Source organism: Lipophrys pholis (assembly GCF_963383615.2).
Source record: "Lipophrys pholis genome assembly, chromosome: 14".
Taxonomy (NCBI): Eukaryota; Metazoa; Chordata; class Actinopteri; order Blenniiformes; family Blenniidae; genus Lipophrys; species Lipophrys pholis.
Genome location: NC_137633.1, coordinates 20,963,269 through 20,974,170, shown reverse-complemented (window position 1 = coordinate 20,974,170; position 10,902 = coordinate 20,963,269).

Sequence of the window (10,902 nt, the reverse complement as noted above, 5' to 3'; positions counted from 1 at the left end):
GGAATGGAAAGTTGGGCCAGTTCTGTGTGCGAATGTCACTTTCAAAGTGAGATGAAACAGTCCTCTATTTCTATAGAAGTCATCAAGTATTCATAGGAATTCTTGCCACCAGAGTAAAGTTCTTTCTTCGACTTCAGGAAGTGAGCGGAGCCAGAGGGGATTAGATATCTACGAATTGATGAATTGTGTGCAGTAGTCATGGACTGGGGGAGAGCCGGGGAGATAGAGACGGCTGAGAGCTCAGTTCCAGCGCCGGCTGGTTAGTGTTGTGTAGAAGGTACACACAGTGCTGTGCAAGTTCAAACAACATAATTAATTAGGCTAATATTAATATTATCAATGCCACATAAATTCAATTCTCTCAGCCCTAATCACAACTGGATAGCTTGTAAAAATTATTTTGTTAGGCCCTGATGCAAACAGTGGGTCTTTTCCAAACATTTGAAAACTATTTGTTTTTGCGGCGATTAATGTGCGTGGCACGGGAAGGGGTTGGGGGAGCGGAGCCGGGCCAGGGACGATAACTGGCGTGGAGACGAAGGCAGAGGCGCAGCCTGGCCCCGGGGACTCCCGGCACAGGCACATGGAGGAGGGGGAGGGATGTGTTTTTTGGGGTGCGTGTTTGAGCAGGTGGAGGGGATTAGCAACACTGTCAACACTGGAGAGCTGGATAAGACTGTCCTCTCTTACTCGTCAGTTTGAGCAGCTCTTGCATACACATTCAGAAACAGAAAGACTCCCAGCGCACACACACATACAGCGGCGTCCGGACGGCAGGGGAAAACTTGTGGTTGAGCCGGACGTGGACAAGTTGGTCCACCTTTGAATCCACATGGCGTTTGAGGCCTTTACCAGCTGGAGCCATGACAACACGGCGAGGGCACAAATCATCATCAAAAGAAATAAAAACATTATTAGACATTACGTTATTATGTATTGGAAGCTTTAGTTCAAAATTGTGAAGGGAACAGTTGTGATATTTGCGGACTTTATACTTAGGTTTATCAAACATTTTGAATTTAAAACATCTTTATTGTCTTTCAGTCCGTCCATGTTCTATACCGCTTAATCCCGTGCAGCGTCGCAGGGCGCTAGAACCAATCCCAGCTGACTATGGGCGAGAGCTGGATGCACCTGGACAGGTCAACAGAGACAGTCTCCTCTGACAAATCATCAAGCATGGCTTCCTGTTTGTCCACTCTTTCCGCTGCTCGTCCTCCCAACATCCCATAAATCCTTGCTTTCGGCGCATTGCTGCTCCCCCCCCCGACGAGGCCGGCCCTCTCGCAGGCTCCTGGAGCACTGACAATAAAGCATTACAGCAGTCAATCCATGTCAACAACAGCTTTGCTTAATTCCTGCTAAACACGTTTAAACTAAATCTTCACCTAATGATGCATAATGATTTGCTCTTTAGTGTGCTGGTAGCTCATATCAATTTTGCTGGTTTATTTGGAGTGATGACTCAGGTGGTCTCTCTCCAGAGGACAGTCTGAGAGGCTTTTGAGTCGACCGCTGATAAAATGACTGGTGTAATTGCGAGTAGACAACCAAGTGTTTCAGTCTGGTTCTGGGCCGTCTTGCGTTGGTGAATGTCTGCCGCTCTGTTCACGTCAGGAGCCCAGAGTGTGTGGTATACATTTAGAGCAAGCTGAGCCAAGTCTAAATAAAGCAGCCATAATATTATGACCACTTACAGACTATAGCGCAGGATTCATGGACTACGAGACTCACGAGTCCAGGAAGAAAGGCTTTCATGAGACCATGACACTGGCTTAAATGTTTTGTTTTTACCATTCTCAGACTTGTCCATTTTTCTACTTCTAACACATCAACACTGAGGACAAAATGTTCATAATGAGTGTGATTCTGTGCTCATAACGTCATGGCTGGTCTTACTAAACATATTCATAGAAAGCACATTGAGGTCTATTCTTTGGGACGGCTCTGTGCGAGGCCTGCAGGCGGTGGGCAGACCGCCAGGCCCTCTGATGCGATGCAGATGTTGGCCTGGCCTTGACCTCCTGCCCATATGATGCCGGGGCCAGAAAGGCACAGGTGCCTCGCCACCTTCAGTCTTGGGCGGCGGAGGGCTACACTGAGCAGGATGTGAACGCTGCCAAGTCTCTTCCTTTGCACGCGTTTCTTATCGTCGCGGTCTGGTCCGATGCCGCTTAATATATCTCTCCCTCCATTCCTGCAACTGTACATCCTTTATGTGACGCATAGCGACTGTGTTTGTCCCTCTTTTTTTTTGCACCCTCCCCCATCTCCTATAAAAACACTATTAATTCTGTGCCATAGCTGAGTGTTTTCCAGTGCTATTTCCTGGCCCGGTGCCTGTGCCTTGCTCTCTCTTGGCTGGGTTTGTCTGGTTGACTGCTCCACAGGAACAGACTGGCACTCTCGCTGAGGGCTCCAGGGTCTGCACATACAATCCACTAAACATGTCTCCATGTGAGAAGCTACAGTGCTTCTTGAAGATAAAGCAGGAATCCTGAAATATTAAACTGGATATTATTATGGGGATATTATGAGTCGCTATTGGTATGCATTAGTGTTAATATAATATGCAGCGCATGCCCAAGTGCATCTAATATGCACCACTAATGGTACAATGGCACATGTGGTGCAAGTACAAATATACATAAAGCTGCATACTGTACACACACTATTTATATATTTATAAAAAAAACAAACACACACAGCATTAAAAAAACAAATTGATTCTGATGGTTGAGGGACTTCAGCGCGACACACGTTCACTCACAGGGCAAACAAACATCTGTTAGGTTTGTAAGGCCGATGGCCCTCCTAACCCACTGATGTTGAACCAAGCCTGCACACATGCCAGAGAAACAAATGAGGTCTCTCTCTCCTCCACTGAAGATGAAACACTGCATCACCAAAGCATGTGCATTTGTCTAATCAAGCTTTTTGCCTGCGGCTACATCGAATGTAAATGAACAGGCGTGTGTGTGTGCCAGCCTCTATTTCTGTTCAGGCTGGCTGTGTTTGATGATGAAACGCTGCAGTGAACATCAGACAGAAGGGGGCACTAGTGCTCCAGTGTTGCGCTCCTCCCCTGTGGAGGCCCTCTCTTCCTCAGAGCTCCTCACAATGGGGATCTGCCTGAGGGGGGAAATGTTGCTTTTTTAGGTCTGTGAGCCCATATCCCTTAATCCCCAGCCATGATTGACAATCATGATTTAGGGTATATGGTGTCCCATTCTAATCCACGAGCAATGATTTCATTTGCATACCTTCCGTACGTGGCCTCATTTTGGAGGAAAAACGGCTGCCTTTGTAAGCGATACAGAAAGAGAGAGGAAGAAAGCTGAGCAGAGTGAGTGCAGATAGAGAATAAGGAGGAGAAAGAGAATGGATGAGGGAATGTTTGTATTTTTTTTTTTTGTCTTCCTTTTTTCTTGCCAGAGGAAAGATGATAGCAGTCTGCATGCCTGAGCAAACACTCTTCTATATATGCTTCTCCTCTGCAGCATCACGCACACACACACACACACAGGCACAGACAAAATGCATATTCAAACTCACCATCACCAAGTATATTTAGCAATGTAAAGATGTGGGGAGACACGCAGGAACACACAGAGATGCTCCCTCACACGATGCAAAACTAAATTGCTATTTGCTCATTTTAGAACCAAGTCAGGCTTAATTATAATCATGGGAGTTTGGGAGTTACCGTATAATCTCTAGAAGGTATTAAGAATTTCCCAGAGCACAGCACAGTGGAGAAAGAAACAAATACAAATACGTACAATTATTTCCCAGTCATAACACCCAAGGGAACGTGAATCAAATGAAGCTCAGTGTTTGCTGTTGCCCGCAGAGACCATTCATCCTCACTTTTATCTACTGACGAAGGGAAACGCTGCACAAGAGGTCAAAAGGGTCGCGTTTGGCTGCGAGGTGCAGGTACAAACTGTCAACGTGTACAAGATAAGATGCATTTATTCCAAACAGAAACGTAATCTGATCCGTGAAAATCAACTCGCAATGCACACAATTCACTATCTGCTAGAGGTTTTTTTTAATATAGAGAATAAATACAGTTTATAATGTTTGTAATTAATATCAAAAACTTCAAAATATAATGTCTGTTTGTTTTAATTCTATAATAATAATTACATTTATAACTATCTGTTTTACTGTATAACCTGAAAAAATTGTAAATCTCTGCATATTTTACGTACGATCACAACATTAAGAAGAATAGAATTTTAATACACTCCACTTACTTCACATAGATGTTACTGTGCTACATATAAGATCGGTGTGTAGAAGAGAAGCACCCTCATGAACCTTTATTTACATAATATGAAGATGCATTATATAGGAGCAGAAATAGAAGATATATTTGCATTTATCCATGAAACAATATAAAAATTATAATTCCAAAAATAAATCTTCTCGAAGCGAAACAAAGGAAAAAATAAACTATGTGAGGAGGTTAATCTTGTAATTTATCATTTGTCAGATTTAATCTAAACCAGTCTCTTCTTCACAGTCTGAGCGTCTATTTCCACTTTTTGTTTTTCTGAACACAATAATTGTTTTGATTTAATATCCAACATTTTGTTGAATGTATCTGATTTACAGTCTCCGCCGTGAAGAAACCATAGCTGGGCTTACAGGAGAGAGCGAAGAGATAGTGAAGGATCCTCTTCAACTTAAATAATAAGCCCACAGCGCATGCACACACGCACACACGCACACACGCACACACGCACACACACAAACACACAAACACACACACACACACGCTCACTGTAGCATCAGTCCATCTCTCTGACTGACTGAGCCTGGCCAGGTCTCTGTGACAGAGGACTCCCCTTCGGAACAATAACAGTCTGATAATCTCCTCTTATCTCTAGTGTGTTTAGTGCCTGGTTAACAGGCTGTCTACTTGATGGGTGTGTGTGTGTGTGTGTGTGTGTGTGTGTGTGTGTGTGTGTGTGTGTGTGTGTGTGTGTGTGTGTGTGTGTGTGTGTGTGTGTGTGTGTGTGTGTGTGTGTGTGTGTGTGTGTGTGTGAGAGGGAGGGAGAAACAGAAGCTGCAATTAAAAACAAATGAAAGAATTTACATTATGATGTATTTAAACATTATGATAAAAGTTATTCTAACATCTAAGGGCACGGTGCAGCAGTGGTTTGTGCTCTCGCCTCACAATAGGAGGGGTCGAAGTTCGAATCCCAGGCAAGGGGCTTTCTGCATGGAGTTTGCATGTTCTCCCTGTGCGTGTGTGTGCGTTTCCTTCCGTCAGTCCAAAAACATAATGAGATGTTAACTAGTGACCCTAAATTGTCCTTCAGTGTGGATGTGTGTGTGGTTGTCCGTCTCTGGTGACCCTGCACCGGCTAAACAGGTACAGAAGATTTGAACTTCTCAATAATCAAAGAAATCGTATTGACTGATAATATTAGAAATATTCTGTGTCTCTGTAAAGTGTTCCTCTTTTCCACCACTTATAATCCCTGACGACAGTGAGGGCAGGTGAACATGTGACCTGGATTTCAGATCTCATCCACAGTGGGAGGCGGTGTGACATTAAAGAGCCGCAGGACTTGAGCATCACACCCATCATCCCACCTCCATGGGCCATCCCACCCTCTCTACAATTAGCACTGTTTACCAGCCCCGGCCTAATTGATTCCGTCTCTTTATCTTTTTACCTCCTTAATTTTGTTATTAAGTGTGCGGGAGAGGCGCGAAAGCTCCTCTTTTTCCCATTTTGAGAAATTATACTCTTGTACTTGATCCAGCTAACAGGATTTTCTTAAATTACTTTATAAAAGACCATCTTTTAACTTTCTTCTTTCTCTCTCTATCCATTCATTAGCAGGTCTGCCTCCAGGCCTGCTCACATCAATTTCTTGGGTTAAAGTTACAAACTTAGGCAGCTCAGCTCGACGCTCACGGTGGTTTTTGTGGACGAGTGGGGGTGGCTGCGGGTGGAATGGGGACGAATTATTAATTTCTAAAGTATTAGAAAAATAAAGAGATTGAATTAAGAGTATTGGTCCTCTGTTATCCAGCATGGCTAGCCTCGGGGACTTACTGTGGTGGAGGACATTATGCAAATACTCCCTCTCGCTCTCTCTCTCTCTCTCTCTCTCTCTCTCACTCTCTCTCTCTCTCTCTCTCTCTCCCTCGCTCTCTCTCGTTCTTCACCCTTCCTCTCTCGTGCAGTCAATCTCTGCTCTCCTATAATCTTTCTCTCTCTTTAATCTTCAGCAGTCAGCTGAGGCACAGACAGTGCAGTTCGACTCTCTCCTGTGGAAACAGCTCTCCTCTCACTTCTTGCCTCCTCCTCTCCGTCCTCAGCCCCAGTCCCTCATGACAAACTTCAGAAATGTTCACGAGAGAATGCAGCCTTCCACGTGTGTTATCGCTTTATCGAAGGTGAGGTGCATATTGAGAGAGCGGTTATCAGTGATTCTGATCAACAGGCTTAATGGAGAGGTGCTGGAGACCCGAGGGGAGCTCTGCACATTATGAGCAGCTTTAAATAGGACATGGTGGGGTTGAATGTGTGTGGGGGATGAGTTTGAACCACGCCGCACCAATGAACCACCGACGACGAGCTTTTCATTTTAATTTGTCCCTGAAATACTCCAGTTTTCATCCACAATACAACATTTGGCATCTGAGGTGAATTGGTGGCCCTAAAAACAATCAAGAAGAGCATGATCATTCAATAATGTAGGATCATTAATATTCGGAAGTATTTTGATGAATTCAAACTTCCTTCTACTCTTTATTGGGCCTGTGAGAGCAGTGGTGGAGCAGCGGTTAGCGCTCTCACCTCACAGTGAACAGGTCTGGTTTCAAACATCAGCCAGGCCTTTCTATGGATGGATGGATGGAAAACACACAGAGAATCTAAATAACATTTATGTTATTTTATTTTTTAATTCTTTTAGTGCATATTTCATGTTTGGTTTGCGTTTTCCAGTTTCCAAGCCAAAATTAATTACATTAAATTAATAGAAAAAGAATGAAAGTGTTTGCCCTGGTGACCTGTCCAAGGTCTAACCTGTCCAGGGTCTAACTTGTCCAAGGTCTAACTTGTCCAGGGTCTAACCTGTCCAGGGTCTAACTTGTCCAGGGTCAAAGCTGTCCAGGGTCTAACCTGTCCAGGGTCTAACTTGTCCAGGGTCTAACCTGTCCAGGGTCTAACTTGTCCAGGGTCTAACCTGTCCAGGGTCTAACCTGTCCAGGGTCTAACTTGTCCAGGGTCTAACCTGTCCAGGGTCTAACCTGTCCAGAGTCTAACCTGTCCAGGGTCTAACCTGTCCAGGGTCTAACTTGTCCAGGGTCTAACCTGTCCAGGGTCTAACCTGTCCAGAGTCTAACCTGTCCAGGGTCTCACCTGTCCAGGGTCTAACCTCTCTTCAACCACAGCTGGGATTGATTCCTGCACCCTGAACTGGATATATACCTGTAGATGAATTGAGATTAGGTGGATTGAATTTGAATGAAACAAGTTGAAATTAATTGATCTGAATGGGGGAGTTCAATTTGAACTTAATAGAAATTACGTGTGTGAGGTTAAAGTTAACTTTAAGAGTTACTCTAAATTCTGATCTTGAGTTATAGCTATATTTGACCTATCTTAGCTCCACTCAGCTTGGTCACAGTATGAATGGGTGAGAGTATTCCAAATAGAGAAAGTCCAAATAAAAAACGTACCAGGTGCAGTCCATTTGCAAAGAATTGGTCGCTCATTAAAAATATGATTACACTTGTGACAATTAGAGAAGCGCCTGAAAACCAAAATCATACATAAGAATGAATTTTGACTTTGTTTTTCCACTCAGGAAAAGAGGAGGAGAATCTTCAACCTGATTAATTTAACATGTAGATCAATGTTATCATTGTGAGTGCTCCAATCAAATTGACTGAACCCTTACGAACTGGATTTATCTGACTTTTGCGATCATTTTCTTTTTTTTATATGTCCTTACTCTCCAAAGAACAGGTAATGTACTTCATATATCCCAATAAGATATTAATCCGTGTGGATTCAGTATCAAACCACAATGGAAAAGTGAGATATGAGACAATAATTACCTGAACGTTCCTGTGAGGAGGGCTGAGCAGGATGACTCAGCAGGTAAAGCAGGTCGTCGTCCAATCACTACGTTGGTGGTTTAATTCCTGATCTGGCCTCCGTCAAAGTGTCATTGGACGAGAGAACCAAACCCTAAGTTGCTCCCATTGGGGGCTGAGCACCTTGCATGGCAGCTGTCACCATCGGTGTGTGAGTGTGTGACCGCATGAATGTGGTGAAAATGCCCCATGGAAACAAAGTCCATGAAGCTTTGTGAGGGTAAACCAGGGCTGGGAAAATCATCTTCCCAAAGAGCTGCATGAAATATAAGCTCGACTATTGAGGGCGGTGACATAGGTTGACTTGAGTTTTGCCCAATGGGATACATTAAAATTAAAAAATTTTTTTTGGATGTAGTTAGATTAGGCTATATGTGATGGTACAAATAAAAAAAAAATCTGAATCATTTTTCCCAGAGGTGACAAAAGGTATAAAAACCATGATGCCTTGATATGTTTAATTAGTCTGACTATGGCATAAAATTCACATGACGACAGTGTCGATTTCTGTGGTTGAAATAACTAATACTGACATTACTGTACTCCGGAAGTATTTTTGAGATACATAAGTCATTTTATAAGTCTTTAAACAAAGAAAAATCGGCTTTGTAATTGGAGTAATTGGATTAATATATTTGAGAAAAGTAGGTGAATGTGTAATTAGAATACAGGTAATCACTTTCTTTTTTTTTACTTTCCTCACTTGAGAACAATAAAATCAATATAGCAGAAATTGTACTTCAGTATGATTTTTCAGTATTTACACTTCTGGTCGGTTTACATGATGTAGAATAGAAAAGAAAAATAGCAAAAATTTGAAAATCACTCAAACTTAAATTTCATATCCGGAAAATATTCGAGAATTGTTTATAGTTGTGATACAGGACTTTTTATCTACAGCAGTGTATTTTAGTAGCTGTTGCACAATGGACAACAAATACTCACATGAAAGTACTTTAGTTGTTAAAGGTTTTTCCACTAGCACAGACAATTTTTTTCAAATAGTCCGTGTATTCTTGCTATTACTCAAAATATATTCATTGAGTTGTTTTAAACTCAAACATGTTTGCTCTGTATTCTGTCGTCAATAAATCATTTTTTTTAATCTACATGCGTATATCTTTTACCAACTTATTTGTCTGAGAAATAGGATCTGAATGGCGATATTTCATATTAGTAAACTGAAATGCTGTTATCATCGAAGCAATAAAACATGTTTTTCAACAAAGTGCTTACTTTATCCATCCTTCAGAGCTTCAGAACCTTTACTTGCATTTGCCCCTGCAGTTAATTTAGATATTTTTATTGTATTTTCTACCTCAACAAAGTGAAAAGTATATGAAATCAGAACTTAATGTTTCAAATGTTCTTCATATCTGTGCAAACTAAAATATCCATGTTTCTCCATTGACTGGACAAGCAGGTTTCTGCTGGTTCGACATTCTCATTATCAATGATCCATAAATGATTCAGATATCTTAAGCCGACATGCAAAACTTTGGTCAATATTGATGTTTACTCAAGAAGCCCGCAGACGGCTAATGAGGCCCAAGTCCAGTTAATTAAGCTTTGATGGGAGAGGAAAAGAAGGAAGAACGATAAGAGGAGGACGAGCAGGAGAAGGAGGAGGGCAGCGAGGCATGGTGTCAGTAACAAGGCCAGTAATCTTAGAGCAGGAGGCGGGGGTGGGGGGCGGTAGGGGCTGGCGGGGGGTGGCGGGGGCTCCCGGCGGCGGCGGCAGGCCCACCCGGCTCCACAGCGCCACAGCTCCAGAGCAACAACAGACAGGTCTGATGTTGGTAAATATTAGCTTTGTGCAGGACGTGGGTGTACTCTCTTTGACATGCTCATTGCATATTCAGAAACAGATGTTTCTGAGGAGGAGGAGGAGGAGGAGGAGGAGGAGGAAGAGGACGGCTGGATGAAAGGCCTGAGATGGCAGAGTTGCTCTCGCAGGAGCAAGTAATTGGCCCCTCGATGGTAGCGGTGACAGTGAGAGGCACTTACACACACACACACAGACATGCACACACTCATTCTCTCCGCTCACACCCTCCGCCTCTCCTCCCAGATCTGATAAAGGTAAACGTGTAGCAAATTTGTCGTTTGATGAGGGAGGATTTCCACAAACAGAGCTGACATGATGAGCCTGTGATCTGCCTGTATGAGAGTCAGCAGGGGCCCAGGCAGGCAGAGATCTCAATCCTCCCTCTCCTGCATCCACCAGCCCCCCCACCCACCCCACCCACTCCCCACACTCACTCTGTGCCTCTCTTTTCCTCGCGTACTGTCACACACACACACACACACACACACACACACACACACACACACACACACACACACACACACACACACACACACACACACACACACACACACACACACACACACACACACACACTTGGCTGTGTTCGCATGGAGCCTCAGTCTCAGTAATTGCTGCCTGCCATCCATATCTTTCCTCTTGTCTGTCTCTGAGTCCCTCGCTCCGCTGCCGTCTATCTCTCCTCCTCAGAGACTTCCTCCTCTCCTCTTCGCCCGTTTCCTCTTTTCTCCATCAAATAAAGGGCCCGGCCCTCGCCTCAGCATCGCTCTCAATTTCTGACTCTTTCACTTATCTCCGGGCTCCACGCCTGCAGCCTGCTCAATTATCCACACTCACCTAGCTCCTACACTTCTCCTTCTCCTTGTCCTCCGTACCCATGCAAAGCAATATGCACAAGTCAAGTATTTCCAATGCTGACAAGTTAAAGGGGTCAGCGG